This window comes from Xiphophorus hellerii, unplaced genomic scaffold (genome assembly GCF_003331165.1).
Source record: "Xiphophorus hellerii strain 12219 unplaced genomic scaffold, Xiphophorus_hellerii-4.1 PGA_scaffold_82__1_contigs__length_105542, whole genome shotgun sequence".
NCBI classification, from domain to species: domain Eukaryota; kingdom Metazoa; phylum Chordata; class Actinopteri; order Cyprinodontiformes; family Poeciliidae; genus Xiphophorus; species Xiphophorus hellerii.
Genome location: NW_022587657.1, coordinates 82973 through 105542, shown reverse-complemented (window position 1 = coordinate 105542; position 22570 = coordinate 82973). Strand labels below are relative to the sequence as shown.

The window sequence follows — 22570 nt, the reverse complement described above, 5'->3', positions numbered from 1 at the left end:
TTTCAAAATTTATGATGTTCTTTCATTGTGACTCAGATGAAACCCAATTTGACCAATTTAAATACGTCAATGACGAGTGTGTGTCAATTCATTCCTAAAATGATGTTTTAAAGTAGTACTTTGATATTTTACTCATGCTAACATGATATGACTCTTTAAAATGTTTGCATGGATGTTGATTTTTAAAGTGTATTTATGACTTTGAAGAAATCTTGTGACATTTAATTCTGTATTGATGCAGTTTGGACTTCCTTGCTTTCTCTGGTGGTTTTCTCCCTGCTAGTCTTTCTCATCCTTTGTGCCCTTGACACCACTTTGACAAAGTGTTTCCCACTCTACCTTGTTCCCTGCTTTTTGTGCCCCTCGTTTAAAGAATATCCAATTCTGCCTTGTATACCCTCCTATCTAACTTATCTGACCATGTGTCTTCACTCCTTTTTGGGTTATAGACTTCCCTTCTTTAATCTCTCCTCATAGCAGTAGTAATTGTTGACAAAAATGAATTTAACCTGACCGAACCCTTGTATCCACAGGGGGAGAAGGGAAAGAAGGGCAAAAAAGGGCCTAAGGGCGAGAAAGGAGAACAGGGTGCCCCAGGATTAGATGCACCCTGCCCATTGGTATGTCCCAACTGTGAGCTGGAGTTTGCCTGCCAGCTTCGTGGAGCGGTTGCTCTGAACAAGGAGGAAGCTCCCCTTGGGTCCTCTGACTCCCAGCTTCTTGCTTTTACAGTCAATAAATCACCAACAACATTGGGAGTTGTGCTCATTTTAAGTTGGACATAAAAGCTTGCAGTTAAATCCCAAAAGCTTGTGACTGGGCCTGATTGTGGAGTCAGAAACCTCAGAGGGCAGCTCCTCCTTCACACTCCCTACGAGTCTGTCGAAACGGACCGATGCAGGGGGTGAAGGGTCGTCCACCTCTCTCCCAGTAACACTCCTAGGTCATCTTTGCAAACAGGGTTTCCGGGGATTTAAGGGTGAAAAGGGGGAACCAGGGCAGCCAGGTCTGGACGGGCTGGATGCCCCGTGCCAATTGGTACAGTATTTCTCTTTTTCCTAAACCTCCTACCTGTGCATGCCACTCACTTTTAGCCCATTAATAACAAATAAACACACTCATGCATGAAGTGAGAGCTTGACAAGCATGGTCACTTTACTTAATCATAGCTTCATTTTCCATTTTTAGTGACAAACACTAACCCTAACATCTTCACTGCAAGCAGCCTCTTTTAGATAAAACATGTGAAATATACAGAATTAATAAATGTTTCACTAGGTCTATCCTTTTAACTGATTCCTGTCTTCCCTTCAAATAAAACTGGAATAAAAGGCTAAAACTCACGTGTCCCCCCTGCTGAGCCCGCATTGGACCAGTTACCTTTTAACCTGATGCTAACAAAGAACTCCTTATACTGATGAGTTAGCCATGCTACAAGCGCATGGATCCCTCTCTCAATCCGTTAACTCTCCTATCCCCTCCTGTTCTTGTACCAATTGGGCCAGACCATTACAAGAAAATAAAATAAAACATCAAGTTGGTTGCCACTGTGGACCTGGAATATTTTCGTGATTACTTGTTTTATTTTATTGATTCTCATGCAGCAGAAGCGATGCTGTCTGATGCATGAAGATTCTGGTACAATGGGTTGAACTAAATTTGGGAAAATGCATATATTGTGCTTTGCCTTTAACATTTTTCCATTCATATTTTGTCAGTTTAGAACAACAAACCGGAGTGTATTTTATTAAGATTTTATATAACATGTCCAGCACAGTTATGAGGAAAGCAACTGATACATGGTTTTCAAACTTTTAACAAATAAAAATCTGTTTTTTATTTGTTGAAATAAAATGTATGTAGCCCCATTTAATTGGATACTCTAAAATTAAGCTCAGCATAAACGATACCTTTTGAAGTTACCTTATTAGCAGAGTCACCTGTACATAATTTAGTGTAAATATCTCTCAAGTCTTAACATCTCAAAGAACAATGTTAAACCTGAACTGGCAGAGTATCGTGCAATTGTACATCTAGCAAGACATAGCCATTCAATAAAACAGGCTGCAGATATAGAGTGTCATTCAGAGCAGCAGAGAGCCACACTTCACCTGGGAGAATAAAAGCTCTGCATAAGAAAGCCATAAGAATGATTAAAGATTGTTATAAACCATGTTGGGGGACAGTAATCATTTGCTCTGGTCAGATGAGACTTTCTGGCCTACATGCAAATATGTGTGGAGGACAAGCGACACGATTTATTACGCTGAAGATGCCATCGCCACTGTCAAACATGGCGATGGCATCATGATGCTGCGGGAATCCAAAGACGCATGTCTAACTTTTAGATTTTTATTTGCTTGAAAGACGTGAGAAACTATTTGCCTCCACTTAGGCACCACTTTATGTTGGTCCATTTTATAAAATCCCAATAAAATACACTGAGATCTGCAGCTGCACTTAGACAAAATGTGGAAAGGGGCATGAATATTTTAGCAAGACGCTGCATTGTATGTTCTCACACATTCAATGAGCCATAGTAGATAAGAAAACATTCAGAGGTTATATTTATATTTTTATTTAATTAAACTTGGGTTATTTTTATTTCAAGACAACTTGAGTTTTGTATTTCCAGTTGCTGTTTTTTTTTCAGCTTTCTGCTGTTATTAAACTCAACTATGATAAAAATCCAACAGCAGAATCATCATGGTGTGCATGAGCAACATATTTCTATGTATTTTGTGCATGTACAGTTTCATTTTTTTTTTGGCTAGAATGAAATGAAATGTGTGCATTCAGACTAACAGACAGAAACCAACTAAAAAGCTTAATATGAAAGAATATTTTGAACATTTTATTTAATGTTTGAAACACCCTTTATGTACACATGCCATTAAAAAGTCTAAATTTTTTATGATGAGTTCAGCTGCTACATTATGTAAGGCGTCTTCTTTATTACTTGTTTTTATAGAAACATTTGAGTTAAAGTTGGATGAAAGCTTGTGCGTGAGTGTGTAGGATACTAGTCAAGTGAACTGATTTTGCCCTCCTGTTTTTACTTTCACTGTGGCTTTACATCTTCAGATATAATTATGCCCACAATGAATGAAAAAACACAAAAGCTACGTGTCATTTCTTTAGATTTCACTTCCAAACACTCTGACTTCCCTAAAGTGTTTTTATAAGTGTTTTCAAGCTCTCTGAAAGTTTCCTTGCATTTTTCTTTTGACTTTGGCTGCTTTATCTCTTGTCCCAAGGCTGGAACGTTATCATTTTGAAAGATAATAAAATGAAGAGGGAAAATTGGCAACATCAGAAAAACCACTTTATTCATCATTTTATGACTTTATCATTTTAACATCTAGTACTCCTCAATGTCATAATAAAATCTCCAATATTTAGCATATACGTCCAAAGAGTAAAGGACAGAAGAAATACAAAAGAACAATCAACAATAAGAACTTGATTCCACATTTCCTGTTGATGTAAAGTATGTTACTCCAACAAAAAATATCTCTCAAAATACTGTAAATCTTAAGTGGTTAGTTAGTAGAATTCCACGTTCATTGTGACATCTATAAAGAAAGACTACGTAACTATCATTTAACACTAAAACATGCAAGAGAGGCTTTCTTTGCAGATGTCATAAACAAAAACATTAACAATGCTCGGGCTTTATTTGCAACAGTTGACAGAATCACAAACCCTCCTGTGACGTTACCGCCTGAATTCCAATGTATTGCCGCCTGCAACCAGTTTTCCAGCTTCTTTTCAGAGAAAATTCAAAAAATCAGAGGATTAATCTGTACATCCACTATAAAGTCAGTACCAATGCTGTGCCCAAACAAAACAAATACAGGAAAAATGACCCAATTTCAACTACTTAATTATAAAACCCTACAGGAAATTATAAGTCAACTAAGCTCCAGTTCCTGCTGTCTGGATGTTTTACCCACACATTTCTTTAAGAAAGTCCTGCCTGTTATTGCTGCTGATCTGATCCAAATAGTAAACTCATCGCTCTCGTCAGGCGTTTTCCCCCAGGCTCTGAAAACAGCAGTAATCAAACCACTTATAAAAAAAACAATCTGGACAAATCACTAATGCAGAATTACAGGCCGATCTCCAACCTCCCATTCATCAGCAAAGTTATTGAAAAAGCTGTGTGTAAACAATTAACTAGCTTCCTAACTATAACCAACCTCTTTGACTCCTTCCAGTCTGGTTTTCGTGCTCATCACAGCACAGAGACCGCCCTGGTAAAAGTGTTCAATGACATCCATATAAATACGGACTGTGGCAGAACCACAGTGCTGGTTCTGTTGGATCTCAGTGCAGCTTTTGACACTGTTGACCAGGACATATTACTGAATCGACTGGAGAGTTGGGTCGGACTCTCCGGTCCAGTGCTTAACTGGTTTGAATCTTACATAAAGAACAGGGATTTCTTTGTTTCAATTGAAAACTTTTCATCAAAGAGGTCAAAGGTCACATGTGGGGTACCCCAAGGTTCAATCCTAGGACCCCTTTTATTCAATATTTATATGCTCCCACTAGCTCAGGTTATAACAGGAAATAATATTAGCTACCATAACTATGCAGATGACACACAGCTCTACATTACGATGTCACCAGGTGACTCAGAGCCCATCCAATCACTGAACAGATGCTTAGAACAGATAAATGTGTGGATGTGCCAAAACTTTCTCCAGCTGAACAGAAACAAAACTGAAGTTATTATTTTTGGACCTAAAGAGGAACGATCTAGAGTCAATGCACAGCTTCAGTTATTACAACTGAAAACTAGCGATCAGCCCGAAACCTGGGAGTAGTGATGGACTCTGACCTGAACCTCCAGAGCCACATAAAGACAGTTACAAAGTCGGCCTTCTATCACCTGAAGAACATTTCCAGGATTAAAGGACTAATGTCTCAGCCAGATCTAGAGAAACTCGTCCATGCGTTCATCTTCAGTCGTATTGATTATTGCAACAGCGTCTTCACAGGTCTGTCCAACAAATCAATCAAACAGCTGCAGCTGATCCAGAATGCTGCTGCTCGCGTTCTCACTAAAACCAGGAAGATAGAGCACATAACACCAGTTCTAAAGTCCCTCCACTGGCTCCCTGTAGCTCAAAGAATAGACTTTAAAATACTGTTGTTAGTTTATAAATCACTGAACGGCTCAGCACCACAATACATTAAAGATCTGCTTTTATTGTATCAACCTTCCAGACCTCTCAGGTCTTCCGGTTCTGGTCTGCTCTGCATCCCCAGAACCAGAACCAAACGAGGAGAAGCAGCTTTCAGCATCTATGCACCACGAATTTGGAACAAACTTCCAGAAAACTGTAAAACAGCTGAAACACTGACTTCTTTTAAATCTCAACTGAAAACCCACCTGTTTAGAATTGTATTTGAAATGTAATCAATTACAAATTTATTGATGTAACTTGACTTAATGATTGATTCTATATTGCATTGTGATTCTGTGTTTGTTATGATGTAAAGCACTTTGAAATGCCTTGCTGCTGAAATGTGCTATACAAATAAAATTTGATTTGATTTTGATTTTTTAGAATCAGCTAATAAAAATTGTAACAGAGAGCACTATAAACTAAAATGGAATAAAATGCCAAATTTATGCATTTATTGTTCTCAAGTACCAATAAAACTACTTGACTAAAAATAAGGGGAAAAAAGCATCCAAAGTCCAAAGAAAATGTTCAAATATGTCCAGTGTAAAGAGCCACTAAATTAAAGAATCTTATCAGGTATCCATAAAGTCTCAAACACAGAATAGAAGTTAGGGGTAGTTTGTAACTTCTTTTCTTTCTCAAAGTCAGGTGAGAGTCTTAATAAAATACGTTTGTGCCCGCTAATTAAAATGCTTAAATTCTAGACAATACAGCCGGGATCAAGATGTTGCTTTCATCTGATTAAAGCCGCATGTCTTTTCAAGAGAAGTTAACTGTATTGATTTGTGGTTAATGAGTGGATTTTCTTGAGAATCAATCTAACTTCTGACATATGTGAAGTGTTATATAAAGTATAAGCCTACTAATCGCATTTATGTGACAGTCTTACACAGGTTAGCAGTAAGTTATTGTTTCAGTTCTAACTGTTTCTCTTCTGTTAACAGGGTCCGGATGGATTACCAATGCCTGGTTGCTGGCAGAAGGTGAGATAATCTTCTGTCAATCAGCAATATTATGGTTTGCACTGGAAATTGAGAGTATATTTAATAGCAAAACAGAATTTAGCATTAAAATACTTCAATAGCCATTGCAATTCAGCTTTTTTGTGAGTTAAGGCTTGAAGCATGAAAATTTTTGATTTCCATTTCCAAAGTTGAGAAATATGTAGCAAAAAGTGTATAAAAAAGATACCTAGAAGAAGACAGCAAAGCTAGTTGTCAACATTTATTGAAAAGTGATGAACATGGAACACCATGTTTGGGTATCGATACATAACAGAATTGCCTCCCAAGAAGAGAATTTGTCATAACAAAGTGACGATTTATGTGCCAATTTGTCAAGAGAGGAGCAGCAAATCAAGATAAATGTTTTACTAATTTGGACAATTACCTGCCCCACAGATGTAAATGCCTGCTAAAATTCATAAAACTTGTCATTTTTGCTCCAATTCTGACCAGCATTTTTTATTCCAATGCAATGGTATAAGATATAATGATTTCTTTCATTTTGTTGACTCGATGACGGCTTTTCTCACGTGTGTTTCAGCGTCTTTATGTTTGCATGCGTTCTCTGATAAACTGGAAGAAACGATATGTGAATGCTGTGTAAAACATCTCATTGTGTCAAACTGAAAGACCTACTCAAAGTGACGAAACAACTTGTTTTTGTATGCTTTCTTTGCAGTGATCACTCTAACCTGAAACGCATGGAGTTTGTAAATAATGCTTCTTTTATGGTATTTATAGTTTTTTAATGGAAAAAAAAAGGAGTCAAAAAGAAATAAGTCTATGTGTGCAACAATACAAAAGAAAAAAAAAGATAACCGTCTGTAAGCTGCTTCTACTCACATCGCTGTGTGGAAACAAAAACACGTGTGTGCGTCCCGCTGTCTCACATCTGCTTCGTGATGGAGTTCAGATCCTCGGCTGCCGGCAGAACTCGTGTCTTTAGGTTTTTGCATGGCTCGGACTGGAGCGTGGCAGCCCCGCCAGATCCTAAGGGTTGGAAGGAGTGAGACGAGAAGAAGTGGAGTTGGGAAGTGGAGGAAATGGGATCTGGATTGGCTTCTTAACACAAAACGCTAAGTGTCGTGTGCTGTTTTGTCTCCATGAGCTCACCAACTATTCATGCGGCACCATTTGCTCAAAGACTAAAAAAACATTCGAAAAGGGAAAAAAAGACTGCACTGAGCTGACTGAACATTGCTTTTCCCCCTCAACCCCCCATCCCTTGAAAAAGCATGAGTAGTGTACTATATTTAAATGTAATGTACATACATGTCACTGTTATGTGATTGTTTCATAATTTGTGTGGGAAAAAAAAAATCTGAAAAATCAGAAGGCCCAAAGCTCTGAAATGGTAACTTTTTCTTCCCTTTTAATCTTCTTAAGGGAGTCACACCGTGGCTTGTAGCCTGAGTACCCTCCTTCCCCTTCTGAGAGTAAAGGTGTCAGTACATATATATATTTTTTGCTTTATTTGTGGCGAGGCCTGCCGAGCGAACAGTCTCGTAAGGCTTTTGCTGTTGCACTCAAGGGGCTCGACATCGTCAGTGCGGCGCTTCCTCAGGGTCGCGTATCTCTGGACAAGAGTCTCTGCACTGGCAAGAAAACCAATCAGTCTCACGCAGTTTGGATTGGAGCCTGGACAGGAGTGCTTGGTGAGCACGGGAATGGAAGTGGATTCTGCAGGAGAGTCGCTCATCGTTCTCCCTGTGAGATGAAACAGGAGACGCTTCGAGATCTTCTGAGAACGTTGATAGAATGCAGTTGTGATTTTTTCTTTATTCATTTTTTATTATTTTTTCTTCTTTTTTTTTACACATCATTTGTATTTTCTGTAATATAGCCTTTGGTGCCTCAAGCTTTTATTCATTCCTTTATCAAAAGAGTTTATACTTTATTTTAAACCATTTGGTTGGTGTTTATTTCAAAATGAAGGAGACATTTTGTTTGGGAAGGACTGAAAAGACGTTGCGCACTGTTTTTGTTTTGATATGTTTTGTCTTCACCAAGAATAACTCCGTCTGGTTATCAGTAAGTTGGCATTGATTTCAACCATATGTCCACTAAAGCTGCTTAGTGTTTGCATAAAACATTGTGGCAGTGAATGGAAGTAGCTGAAAGTGTTACTTTTAGCTACTTCCCTGGAATAACTCACAAACGTTGTTCCAGGGACATCTCCTCTCACACAACTCAAATTCTCCAAGTTTATAAGTTACTCTTGGTATTGAAAACTCGCTTGCAAATATGCTGAAGTTGTGAGAGATCTCGTGTACAGTGTGGTCAAGTTTTCTGCATGAACACCGTTTAGAAAATGTAGATTTAAAAAGAAAACTGTAATTTTTGATGGAGTGTATCCAAAGGCTATTTAAATCCATTTAAGGTCTAAAGTAGAAAAGGTTATTGTCAACATAATAGTCTATAGCAAACTTCTTTACACCTATAAATCTTCTATATTGTCTTACATACTGTATATGGTGACAATATAATATTGAAGTACAGGACATTAATCATCTTCCACCAACACCAGTCTGGCCAGTTATGTCACATTCCTCACCACATGGAGCAAACATTGTCAGAATTTAGGATTTATATTTATTTTATCACACAAGTCCATTTACCTTTTCATATTTCCAGCATTAAAATGACTTATTTTGACAATGTAGGTGCTATGCAAGGCAATAGTTTTTTCTTCTTCGTGTATAGTGCATTTCACAAGTATTAAAAGCCCTTCTCGTATTATTACATTTTGAGTTGTAACAACTAAAATCTTTAATAAATTTCATTGGGGTTTGTTGTAATTGATCAGAGTGAAGTAGTGCATAATTGTGAAGTGGAAGGTAAATGGTTTTCATTGGGGGAGGGGGGCTTGTGGAAAAAAAGGAGATAAAAGTTTGAAAAGTGTGGTTTGCACATGTATTTGGGATCCTAATTGAATTTTTTGTTGAGCAACCCTTCTTCTAACATAGTGACATCTAGAATAGAGCTGCACAATATGAAAAAATCTAGCATATCATTTGTGTGTAGTGTGAACATCCGCTCTTGTATGGCTCTGTCCAACTAGCTAAATAGTTGGCAAGTAAAACACAACTTTGTAACTTCCTTTGGAACATATTAGCCAACAATTACTGCACTCTAGACAGTCCTTTCCAATATGAGTATTACACACACTGATCTGGTGATGACAATATGTTTGTGATGTATTGTGCAGCCTTAAGCGATACCCTGATTGTTCTTTTCAGAATAGCATAGAGATTAAATTAACAGATTACGTATCGTAGCAAAACTAGCTAAATACATGCGCACGGCACACTTCAAAGTATTGATTTGGAAAAAGCAAATGTAGAATACTATGTGGCATGTATCCACTCAAAAGTTAGGCACTGCTTTGTGTTGATTTATCACAAAATATGTTTCATCCCAAAAATATTGACATTTGTAATTGTAACATGACAAGATGTGAAAGAGTTCCAGGGGTGTATAAACATTTGCAAGGCACTGTACAGTCAGATCTTAACCATTTACTGTAGGAGCAGATGTGGTAACAGCACGTCGATCTGTGAGAATGTTTCTGTTTAACTGTTCATCTCATCATGACAAAGAGTGGATGCACATCTGTACAAACCATTTCTTTTCAATCATACCAGCAGCTACAGCTAAAAAAAAAAGAAGCAGATTTCTTTACAGCTGTTGGGGGTTTATGTTTGTCTAAAATAGGAGGGTTTTTTTAACATTTATTTGTGTATTTGTTTCAGTATTCTAAGTGGTGCATTATTTATTTTTCTACAGTTTTCTTTTTGTAAATGAAGGCATTTTTGTTGGGTTCTGAGCAGCATTCCTTTTTAGTTTCTGATGCCAGTTTTTGTGTTGATATGACAGAACTTTAAGCTCATAATGAGGCATCATAAAACAAATCTGCAAATGTAACATTGGTAGAAATTGAGAGGGCATTTGCATGTTATTGTAATGTGTACTTAATGTGCATTTACGTCAATTTATAGGCCTTACATCACACGAGTACATCTGCTTCGTCGAACTTTGTGTGTCAACTATGACGACACACCAATTATAAATTCATGACGGCCTTGTCTCGCTTTTTTTTTTCCTTCTTTGTCTCTTTACATTGAATGTAGTTTGATATATATGTATAGTGGAATATTAATGTACTGTTGAGATGTGCTCATTTGATATAAAGTGCAATTTATACTTTGGTTCATGCGTGTAGCATCAAATGCTGCTTAACTATCACACTACAGTGGTTTTCTTTAGCTTCATTTGTTCAACCCTGTATACCACTACCTGGAGACATGGAGGGATATGTAAACACAGACTTTTAATTAAATCTTAATTTACAGGATTTTTTGTTTCAATCTTTTTTCAATCGATAGTTGTGTCAACATTTAATAGTTTGTTTTGGTAATTATTTTTTGTTTTGTTTTGATTACCAGCCTTTGCTTTAGTACAGCTTTTGTTCTCATAAGGTGCTGTAACTTTAGAATGTGCAGCTATTTTTTTTTTTTTTATTTTATTAAACATGGTTTGCTTGAGTTTGGTGTTAAAAGTTTCACATTTAGTTTACTAAGCTAGACATAAGTGCCAAAATATATTAACTATTGACTTTCTATTGAGCTGCACAATTGGTACTAATAGGATGCTGTGCTGCACAAAAGCCTCTTGCTTAAGGTTCCTCTGAGGCAGACTTTTTCAACTCTGGTCCTCAGGTACACTATTCTGCATGTTTTAGATGTTTCCTTGCTTTAATAAAAATAACAGACAATGGTAGTTCTTTAAAAAAAAAAAAAGTTAATCAGCCATCAATTGAAATCACGTGCGTCAAAGCAGGGAAACGTCTGCAACTTGCAGGGCAGTGTACCTTGATAGCCAGTGTTGGAGAAGCACTGTACTAAAAGTTAGGACAGTGTTTCTAACTCTGAATGGCATGTGAACTGATCAAAAATTTGTCCTTTTGATACTTTTTTTTTGTTTTAGTACCAAAAAACCTTTTTTATTTTATTTTCTAGTTTGGAGCAGATTTATTTCCTAAGTTTTCCAAGGTGTCTTTTTTTTCTTAGTTTGGCCCCTAGAAACAGTCAAAAAGATAGATAAGTGACGTTGGGTATATTTACCACATTTGGACTTTATTAAATTTACTTTATCTTGGTTGTGGAGGAAAACTTTCAGCTGGATGGTTGTCATTCACACTACAGCGCCTCTTGTGGCAAAAAGAATTATAACATGCAGAAAAGTTGATGTGAATAAAATCCCACATTCACTGAAAAGACTTATTTTTGTTTTCTAAACTAAATTAAAATAAATAATTTATAAAGTTTTAAACACAATAAGAAAATCAGAAGTGATCACATTTGATACTCCTTAAATCTGTTTGCATGTGGCTTTTAAGGGCAACTGAAAGATGAACTAAAATAGTTAAAACATTTTGTCTGCCAGTATGTCTTTGGTATATTGAAAAAAAATACTGATTAGACTAGAGGACACAGGGAAGTGCAAACATTATTTTCCACTGATCCAAACTTTCCAAGAGAAAAAGCAGACACAAGACAAAAGAGTTGCATCCACAATGTTGTTGCTGCTGCATTAATGTTTAAGCACAGGGATTTTCTTGGATCAACAAAAATTCTTAAGCCAAATTGAAAGAGCAAATTTGTCATGTATCTTAATTCTGGTTTTGTTTGCATAACTCAAACAAAAAGTTTGAGTTATTGGACATGTTTTTTATATGTTTTTCTTTCAGCCTTGTTTCTTTTATTGATGCAATACCAACTTTATCTACATTTCTTGATCTCACATTCTGTATTTTAAGCTGATATTTCATGTGACTGTGCTGTTGGAGGAAAATAAACCGTCTTTTAAGTATTCCAAAAAGAATGTTTGCCTTTATTTCCAGTTTTACTTTGAGGTATGTAATATTCCTTTTTATGTTTAAATTCTTAAAATTATTTAATAAAAACATAACTGTTCACATATAGTTGGAGAGTTATTTGTAAAAATGTTTTGGCACTACTGGTCTTTATTCAACAGTAGCTGAATGGATAGGAGAGAAGGATAACTGCGCTGAGCCGCTGAGGCATGTGGCGCCCCATATTTGAACAGTTGTAAGTTTATAATAATATAAAAGAATTGAAATATTTTTGTGTTGTTACAGCACCATCAATAATCTGAAATAAATGTGTGTTAGTGCGAGAAATAGCTATTTATTTATTTTTATCTTTTGAGGTGTTTAGAATGTAAACAACTAAAATTCACAGAAACTGGGGAACTACTGAACAACGTCACATTTTCTGATGGGATTAACTGAATATAAAAATAAAAAATTTGAGATAAGCTTGACTACAATTACATGGTTACATTAGACTTAAAAAGAAAATACATGTTGGTAAAAAAAAAAAAAAAGCTGATTTAATGTTTTTTGTTCCTTACAATTGTGTTTGCAATTTATTAGCCATTTTTTCCTGTGTATTTTGTTGTATTAAATATCCTAATGCACACATTGTCAGGAGCCAGTGTGTGTTTTAGGACATTTACTAACAAAAGCACAAAAGTGCCTCTTTCTATCGATTTATTCGTTCTATCTTTATGATCCGCTTTTGTTTATTCTGTTATTTTTTAACCAAAATTTTAAAAATCGCTATTGCCCTACCAGATATTTTAGTTGAGGCTATGTATCTTGTAACTATAATGCATTTTTAGGATATGTTAAAGCTGCCAGAAATCACCTACAAATCCACAAACATTTTAGACCACATCTAAAACCACTTATAACAACTGTTTTAACAGTTCAAATACATTCATATGCATGAATATTTACATGGAAACTATCTCAGCACTACTGCAGAGGGTAATTATTTTACATTCTTCCTTATTTCCAGTCAGCCCTAGGGAAAATGAATGAGCTGAGTGAAGCTGACACCCCACCCACGTCCAGCAGCTCACACCTGCAACTCACACCTGTAAGGAGTTTTTAACGCGCGCGCACACGGGGAAGGCACGGGACCCGCCGCTCGCGCTGTTATCAAAGTCTGACAAAGGTATGGAAAGCCAGAAAGGCCACGTAGACAAAAATAGAGGGAAAATTAAGAAGATTTTTTTTTTAAACGGGGAAATTAAATTACCTCTTCACATTTTCTTACAAATTGCGTACAATCTATTTCTCTAGTGATATCTAGTGAACGCCTAGTTATGGGTCAGTGTTCTTTGATTAACCTATCCACAGATTAGAATAGAACATGACTTAAAATTATAAATGGCATATTCTTTTGTAAAGGTTATCTAAAATATTAAAAAGAAAACACAGCTTTGGAAACTTAAATGTCTTGGTGCAATGCTACTCGACACACTATCTGAAAACACCATTCGTTTCTCAAATGACAAAAGACAGGTAGATTCTGGGTCCAAGTGATGCTTTTATGGGCTATTTGTTATTGTAAATGATGATGTCATTAGCTGACATAAACAAGATGAGGCTGCTGAAGGTTTGTTGCACCTTCTGTGTTTTTTTAATCTTGTTTTTGTTCCCAGTTCTTTTCTCATTTCATTTTCAAATTAGAACAGGAAAATCCTCACTTCTATAAGTGAGCCCGGTGCTGGAAATTTGACACGATTCACTTTTAAATATGCGAATCGTACTCAGAAGCATCAACTCAGCTTCTGAGTTGATGCTGGAAGAACTGAAAAACTCCCAACAAGTTTTAAAAGTGTAAATATATAGCCCCAAGTGGAGCAGAAACACATTAATCTGATTGATTTAAAAACACAGTGTTTTATCTGTCTGGTGTCTAATGCAGCACTCTGTGTCAACATGACAAAGTTCTGGTCTGGACAAACGAGTTCAGGGAATCCTGGAGGTTTCTGGAGAAATTCTTCATCTTCTCAGAGAGTCTGGCGTTTCCCAGTGAAACATGAATGCGCCACCAGCAGACATGGAGGGTGAGGTTTCCAGTGGGAGCGTGTCGGCTGGTTTGAGTCAAGTCCAGGTTCTGTTTCAGATCTGAACTCGCTGCAGTTTGGGTTCTGATGGAGCTTCAACGGTTTCTCCAGACACGAAAAGTTTCTGAAGAACACAAAACATTTCAGAACAGAAGTGAGATTCAACAAACTCTGAGTTTCTTCAGGAAGTCAGGGTTCAGTAATGTGAACCGAACACTTTACTTCACTGTATTATAACATTTCTGTGAGCAGGTCAGTGTGTATGTGTGTGTCTCCTACAGGTCAGTTAATGTTAAAACCAACAGATTTTAAAAGGTGTTTAGCTAGACCTTGGTTGTACAGAAGCGGTCTGCAGTCATCAGCGTTTTTATGATTTGATTTGTTTAGAACGTATGTAAAGAAAACCACAAGTATTATAGACATTTAGTTATTATTATTGGTTACTTTCTGAAAGATGTGAAACAGAATATAGAAACAATAAGTTGTGTATTGAATAATGTTTAAAATTTGTGCTGAAATTTGGCTTTTTCATCCATGATTCTTCTCATTGTTGTTTGGACGCCGAACGTCATCTTAGCATTTGCTTGCTAGATGGATCATTATCAGCTGCGACCACAAGAGGGCGGTAGAGGAACAAAAAGAAAATCATCTTTGTTTATTACAGTGGGCTCTTTGCACCTGCCGCGCTGACTTCACAACCGCATGCGCAAATGCGGCTCTTTTTTTCCGCTTTGAGTTACCATGACAGCTAGAAAAGACAAAGTGTTGTTTCAGACAAAAATAAAACCACACGATGAACATTGCTTTCTTCCTAATATAATGGGCTTTTAAGTTTTCATGGATTACCAAGGGATCCTGAATTAAGAAGACGGTCGCTTGTAAATATTCGTCGCTACCAGTTAAAGCTAACGCCGCACAGCAAAGTTTACAGCCTTCACTTAACTCCGGATCAACTTCTTCAGCCTAATGAAGAAGGTAAAGGAGCCTCCTGAGTTTCGGTCAAAAACAAATAATCCTACAGTATTTATTGTTTTCAAAGGCGTGTGGTCTAATGTTTATAAAAGTTTCATTAATTTCTTGATTAAAAATGAAAAGAATTATGTTACCCTGCAACCTCGGATGGCTGAGGGTAATGTAATTGATGATCTTCCCCTCAAGTATGAGAAAGACGAGACACACACGTTGAGCTCTTTTTAACTTCAACCGGAAGATTTATTCTTCTTCTGTGTTATAAACACACTTCATAGACAACATATTTCAGGTATCACATACTTCAGCAGAGAATCATTAGCTTCATTACATCAGAAATGGATGTAATATTCCTTTAAACCAAACAATCATTATTTTTAACATGCTCCATTTAGCATTATGAATTCCATAAAATGACCAAATTAATTCACAAATGGCTTTTACTTCTCTAAACCATATTAACTTTGTAGTTAGTGCTTTAAACGTGTTTGTCCAACATGTTTCAGCTCTTAAACTCAGGGTTTCCCACCAACGCTGACAACACAATCAGTCCCGTTTACGTTCATAGATTCGTTTCTGTTCTTTCTTTCAACAGAATAAAGACGAATAAAAAAGTCTGAAGTGCTTCACAGATCAATATGTCAGCAGTGACGAAATGTGTTTGATATTTCACACTCAGAAAATGTTTCATTTGTTTACAGTTTATAATGAAACTGTCTCTGAAATGATAAGATTTCAACACTGGAGAATCACGAAGGTTCAGAGGCAGAAAAAGTTTCTACGGTTTGCTCCGAGCAGAGCTTCACTCCGGCGGCGTGGGAGGAGTTAAACACGTGACTCCGCCCACAGCTCAAATCACACCAGCAGTTTTACTAAATATAAACTGGAAGGTCAAGTTCCTGAAATAATTCATTTTACCCCTTCAACAGTAATAATTCACTGAATGGTGATGAATGTATGTTGAGACATTAAATGAAGGTTTTCTCATCAGCAACTGTGTTTATATATTATTTTTATTCCACTGTAGAAATAAACAAGAGCACAAAAATTATAATTTTGTTAAAAAGTTCAACACTTAATTCAGAAAGTAAAACTAGCATATATTATATAGACTCACATATTCTAAACCTTTTTTTTCTTGTAACTTTGATTTGGCTTATAGATAATAAACTCAACCTCCAGTGTCTCTGAAAAATTACAAATATTCTAGAATATACTGTAAAATATTGATTCAAAGTTTTCTGGACTCATTGATCTGTTCTGATGTTTGGTCTTAAAGCTGTTTAATTGATGCTCTTTGTTACTGAGCATAAAGTTTTTTATCTGCTCCAGTTGGTCTGTCATAATGTTCTCATGTTATTAATAAATCCATATTTATGCAGACTTTCTGTCAGGATGGTTGTTCACTGTTGAGATGTTTGTTTCCAGAACTGAGATCAGCTCTATTTGAGCTTTTTACTAAACGTTGCTTCTCCCTCTAGTGCTGAAAAGTCGCCACTACAACAATCTAATAAATTGTCTCCAAATAATCGAAGCAAATAGAAAAAAAAACTCTTGAAACGATTGAAAATGTGAAATCTGAATTCTCTGTTTCATTGTGGCTTCAAAGAACAAAACCAATCAATCAATCAATCAATCAATCAATCAATCAATCATCTAAACCCACTCAGAGGATGAATCAGACTCCATGTGTTCAGACTGAAGACGGTTTCGTCTCTGGAAGATGCCGACTCAGCGTCTGATGATTTCAGCCGAAGGTAAAATATTGACAGGATTTTCTGTGAAATGATTCCTGCTGCAGTTTGAACCATAAGAACTGATGTTGTTGTTTAACTGCAACATGAATAGCAGCTGGACTGAGAAAATGATTCAGGTGGGATTTTAATCCTCATGTTTCTGCCAACATTAAGAACCAAAACATGAAGAGGAGAAATTAAAAGTCCAGATCAGGATGAGCAAAAACAGCCTGGAAAACATTTGAGTTTCTAAAAACAGTGTTTGAATAATAATGAGTAAATATGCACTGAGATATTTGATATTTTTGTGATTCTGGACATTTTAAAGAAGAAGCAGACTGAAATTACTGCCAGCTGCAGCTGGACGGGTCAGCAGCAACAGAACCAGGATTTATGGAAACACTAAATATTTCCCTCATTGGAGCTGTAAGTCATCCTCTATTGATCTTCATCATTTTCTTCAGGATTTTACATCAGAAAAAAGCAAAACGCTGCAGGAATAGAAACTTTAAATATAAATGATTAAAAATGACAAATATTTTACTGAACCTACCAGAGATGCTGAGTCGACACCTTGCAGAGTGGAAGCCATCTTGGATCTGATGGAGGACTGGTTCTCTGTGATCATTTCTTTATTCAATCATTTAACAAGAACATTATCGTACAGAAACGTGAAGAAACATTCAAACATCTGGGAAACGTCCTGACTCACCTCGTTAGTTTAGAAAAGTTATCAGGAAAACTTCACATGAAGTCAAATAATTTTACAGTAAATTCATAAATATTCATGAATAAACATTGTAGGAAGAGCAGATGATAATGACAATGAGCATCAAAACATTAAAACATAACAGTACAGGACTTTGAATCTTTAAAAAGATTTGGAAACAAGAATTTAATTATCTTTAAATACAGTAATGAATAAAAATAGTTGTATTTGTGTTTTCCGTATAATTCCTCACCAAACAGTCTAACTTTATTTAATTGGGTTTTAATTATGTCTCTCAGCTACAAGGTTTCCAGCATAGGGCCAGCATAGACTCTTACTTTTAATTTGGCAATTTTCATACAATAAAATAAACTGACTATCTTTGTCCATAGGAACTTGTGAATTCAAAACTGTATTTCATTTGCAAAAGTTCCTCTGGTAATTTTTACAAACTTATCTGTGAGATCTGGTAAAAAGAAGATTTAAGGTTCTCCGCTATTAACAGAAACTGTACCCAAGGTCACATTACATTACTAATACAGTAAGGTAAGGCAGCGTCATGAAACTTATTTCAAATAAAATAAAAAACACCTTTATCACCATGTGATGAAAGAATGTTAAATTAGTTTAAACTGGAATAATGAGACAACTCAGTCTTTATCAGATTTTCTACTATTAATACATTTTGTTTTCAGATAAAATAACTAATTTTCTAAAATGTTTTCATATTCCACTGTTAAAATGAGCTTAAATAACTTTAATAAATTATTTTTCATCTTCAGAAAGTCGCTCACATAAAGACCATAGTGCTTCTATCACAACACAGTGAATGTCGTACATTTTATCTTCCTGCAGCAGAACAATGACACAGACAGGCTCTTATTTTATTGCACTAAATTAATCTTCTTTAAATCACATTAATTATATTTATTAAACTTCAGCTTCTGCACTTCACAATACTTAATTTTCCCAAAAGATAAACTCGGTTCAGCAGTTCACAGCAACACAATCACACATATTACATGATATAAAACCAGAAACATTCACAGATTCACAAAAATACATTTGATCAAAATATGATATTATGAGACACTTTGAGTTGAAACATTAAGTTAAAAGAAAAAACTTTGAACCCATTGAAAATGTAACAATGTTGTAATGAAATGGCAACATTCATATTTATAACATTTCAATAAAGAAACAATAAACTAACACTGAGTAAAGATTTATGTTAAAGAAAAGTATAAACACTTTTATGTCATAATGTTGTGTTGATTTCTAAAATAAATGTAATGTATAAAAATCATCACTTTAAAGTTAATCCTTTGATTTAACCTAAAAATAGGAAAAATATTTTTATAACAAAATCGTCAAAATCTTTAGATGTTTTGTTTCACAACATATTTATAAAAGTGTTTGTTAAAAATATTTCTGTGAAAATAACAGATTTTAAATCTTCATAACTCAACAATAAAACATTATTTAAAAAACATGAATGTAAATGTAACAAATTCATCACTTTGGTCACAGTGATGGTGTGAACAACCACAAAATGACTGATGGTCAATAAACCAATGTCTGATCAATGATTCAGTCTGATAACTGAATCATTGATCAGTTATCAGACACAATAATTGATCAATACTTCTGACTGAGTCCAGAAACCTTTAAAAATTATTTAAAATTTCTAAATCAACAACAATAAATGACTCAATGTTGTTAGTATAACAAAACATTCATTCATGATGATCTAACATGTTAATCAGAATAGATGGAAACAAATCTGATATTTTTCTGTGAGGCAAAATTAGTTTTAAACTAAACTATAGCGAACAAACCCGTTATATGTGTTGGTTATATAGTTCATCTACACTTGATTCAAAATGATTCTTTCTTTTCATCCTAAAACAAATAATCAACATTATTATTATTATTATTATTTATTAATAGAACCAGTAGAGCTGCTATCAGTCCCAGAGTGATGAAGAGGATACTCCATCCTCCTATCTTTGGTTCTGGAGTCAAAGTTTTTCTCTGAGTTTGGATCTGATCAGCAGCTGCTGGGAGAGAAATCAGAAATATTTATTAATATTTGATGAAAACTGAGATCCAGGAGGATTCATGTAGAAGATGAAGAAATTCAACAACTCAGGTCTCAGGATTTTATCTGAGTAAAATATTTCTTCTCACCAGTAACGCTGAGTCGACATCTTCCAGAGTTGAAACCATCTTCAGTTTTCACGTCACACAGATACAGACCAGAGTCTTCAGTCCTCAGTCTGGACACATGGAGTCTGATTCGTCCTTCTCTGAGGACGTCTTTGTCACTCTGGACTCGTCCTGAAAACTGTTCATCCTGAGAATCTGGAATCTCACACCTTCATGGACCTGATAGAGAACCACTCCACTAGGGGAGCTAGAAATTCACAGAGGATAAACATGGAGGACAGAGAGGAGTTGGGTCTGGTGGTGAAGGTCCACTCCAGAGTGATGCTGTGGTTCTCCTCTGCCTGATAGCTGCTCTGTGTCACATTCACTACAAATGTTGCTGCTGAGGAGACAGAGAGGGAAAGAGAGGAGCAGACACACTGAGAACTGGAACATGGGAGTCTTTCAGCTCCATCTAGAGAGCTTTCTGTCACAAAGACAAGATGGAGACTGACCACAGAGACATGAGCTGAGGATGAGGAGCAGCAGGATCCTGGAGATCATCTTCATCTGGAGAGAGGAAGAGGAGATACAACATCATTCACAATAAAAGAAACATCTACAGTTTGACATTTAGATTCATCAAGTAGAGTCCAGTGTTACTGAAACTGTGAGGAAAGGAATGTTTATCGATGCCAATAGTGAGACATTTAAAGAATAAGCAACATTGCAGCTCAAATTATTGCACTTTGCAGGATATTATTTATTTCATTAAAGTAGAATAGATTACAGGGAAATTAAATTTCAAAATTGACTGTTTTGTTTGGATATTATGAAAACAACCTCACAGAAAATGCAGCAACAAATAAAAACCAGAGAAGTTTCTCTCAGCAGCTCAGTAAAGCAGGAACAAACCCAGAACATTTGTTCTTATAGTGACTCGAATAAAAAAACTTTCTACTCTGAGTTGGAAGATGACAGTGAAATGTTGTTGTCAGATGTTTTTAATTTCCCACCTGCAGTTTTTCCAGGAGCCGTCAGACCTTTTGATTTCTGTTTGTTAACTGCAGCCAGGATCCAAGAGCTCGATAAAACGTGAACCAAAGCGGAAAAACAGGTTAGACTCTGAAATGACACCAGAACCTTCATCAATCTCAATTTTACTAGACCTCAAGGCAGCAGATCATCAGGAACAAGTCACTACATTAAACTTAAACTGATTTTATGAGTAAAATAAACATCCTAATTAAATTCTTCTCACCTTAAACCTTCATTCATTTTTTCTGTCCTCCTCTTGATTGTTAGTTGTATTTTACAAAAAGTGCTGCAGATTAAAAAACAATAAAAAGATTCATGTTAGACAGCTACAAAACTAAACCAGACATTTATATATTACAGTTATCTTTATCAGTGACATGTTATATTTGAGGATTGAGAATATTTATCCTTCCAAAATAAAAGCTGTTACAACATGAATGTAAATGGAAGAATCTGAGTGACACTTTGGGTGAAGCGTCACTGAGATGCAGTTAGAAACAGATCGGTCCACATTCTGATGTGGTTTAGTTAATACAGCATCTGATCCTCCAAATTATTCTGATTATCAGACTTCAGTGACAGAAATACACTGTGTGCACAATAATTGGGCAAGTTTTAGTTTTTGATCATTAAGTTATTAATCAGAAACTACAGACTTTCATTTAATCTTAAATATTATTTAATCTCAAACATGAATGTTCAAGATTGAATGTTTAGAGTCATGATTTGAGGAATATCTATATGTTCAAAATGATTCTCCTCTTCAGGCCACAGCCACACATCACCTGCTATTAAGATTCAGCTTGGAGTTAGAAAATATGCCTAAAATAATGTTATGGTCAAAATACTCACTTGCCTGATAATTATGAAAAAATATTTCTGTCACAAGTCTCATTATCATCACGAACTAAAGTCTCTACGACGGGAATAAAAGTTTAACCGACCGCAGTGAAGTTAGTTTCAAGTTGGATATTCGATATTCGAGCTCCGCGGAGTAAGCGGCGTTTAGCTCAAGGTTGATCCGATTTATGAACGCTACTGTCGGCCAGCGGTTCTCCACCGCTCCCGGCCGCAGCGCCCGAAAATTCACTTAGGGACTATCAACAAATTACCGAACCAAACATTCCTGTCAAAGAAATGTTAATAAATGCCTTGAATTGTAACCAACTAACTAATTGTCAGTGCTAATTCATGCTTTTACATGAGCCAAAATAGCATCTATAAAATTTTAAAGTCATATACAATATTTTCAATAATTTTAATATTAAATAATATAATGTTTTCTTCAATAGCTTCCAGGTCATTTGACCTATTGACTCAAAATCACTTTGAAATATTATACTAGTCTCTTTAGATGAGGCACAGTCATTTGTTTTCCATTTTAAATCATTTTCAATTTTTAAAGAATTTATTTCATCAAAATTGAGAGTTTTTCTTCAATAGCTTCCAGGTCATGTGACCTATTGACTCAAAATCACTTTGAAATAATTATACTAGTCTCTTTAGATGAGGCACAGTCATTTGTTTTCCATTTTAAATCATTTTCAATTTTTAATTAATTTATTTCATCAAAATTGAGAGTTTTTCTTCAATAGCTTCCAGGTCATGTGACCTATTGACTCAAAATCACTTTGGAATAATTATACTAGTCCCTATAGATGAGGCACAGACATTTATTTATGTTTTATGTTTTTATTTTATAATTTTTAGGAATCTTTTCCTTAAAGTTTAAGATTGTTGCTCAATAGCTTTCAGATAACGTCATAAAATTACTTATCAATTTGAAATGATTCCAGTACACTTTATACATCACACATAGCATCAATG

The 22570-nt window shown here is 35.6% G+C and overlaps 2 long non-coding RNA genes across 4 annotated transcripts; one reads left to right on the top strand and one right to left on the bottom strand.

The window, feature by feature from the left end:
* Positions 1-20: 20 nt before the first annotated feature.
* LOC116716716 (uncharacterized) lies at positions 21-12073 on the top strand. 2 transcript variants are annotated; one of them, XR_004338599.1, is made up of 3 exons: positions 21-620; positions 6143-6181; positions 6882-12073. It is a non-coding gene; the product is annotated as an uncharacterized LOC116716716 (long non-coding RNA). The 2 variants fall into 2 exon arrangements; XR_004338598.1 differs by lacking the exon at positions 21-620 and adding an exon at positions 627-1038.
* Positions 12074-18367: 6294 nt separating this feature from the next.
* On the bottom strand, positions 18368-19932 carry LOC116716717 (uncharacterized). Of its 2 annotated transcripts, none has more exons than XR_004338601.1 (2): positions 19748-19932; positions 18368-19617 (listed from the first exon to the last, which is right to left on the bottom strand). It is a non-coding gene; the product is annotated as an uncharacterized LOC116716717 (long non-coding RNA). The 2 variants fall into 2 exon arrangements; XR_004338600.1 differs by having other exon boundaries at positions 18368-19614.
* Between the last annotated feature and the right edge of the window lie 2638 nt (positions 19933-22570).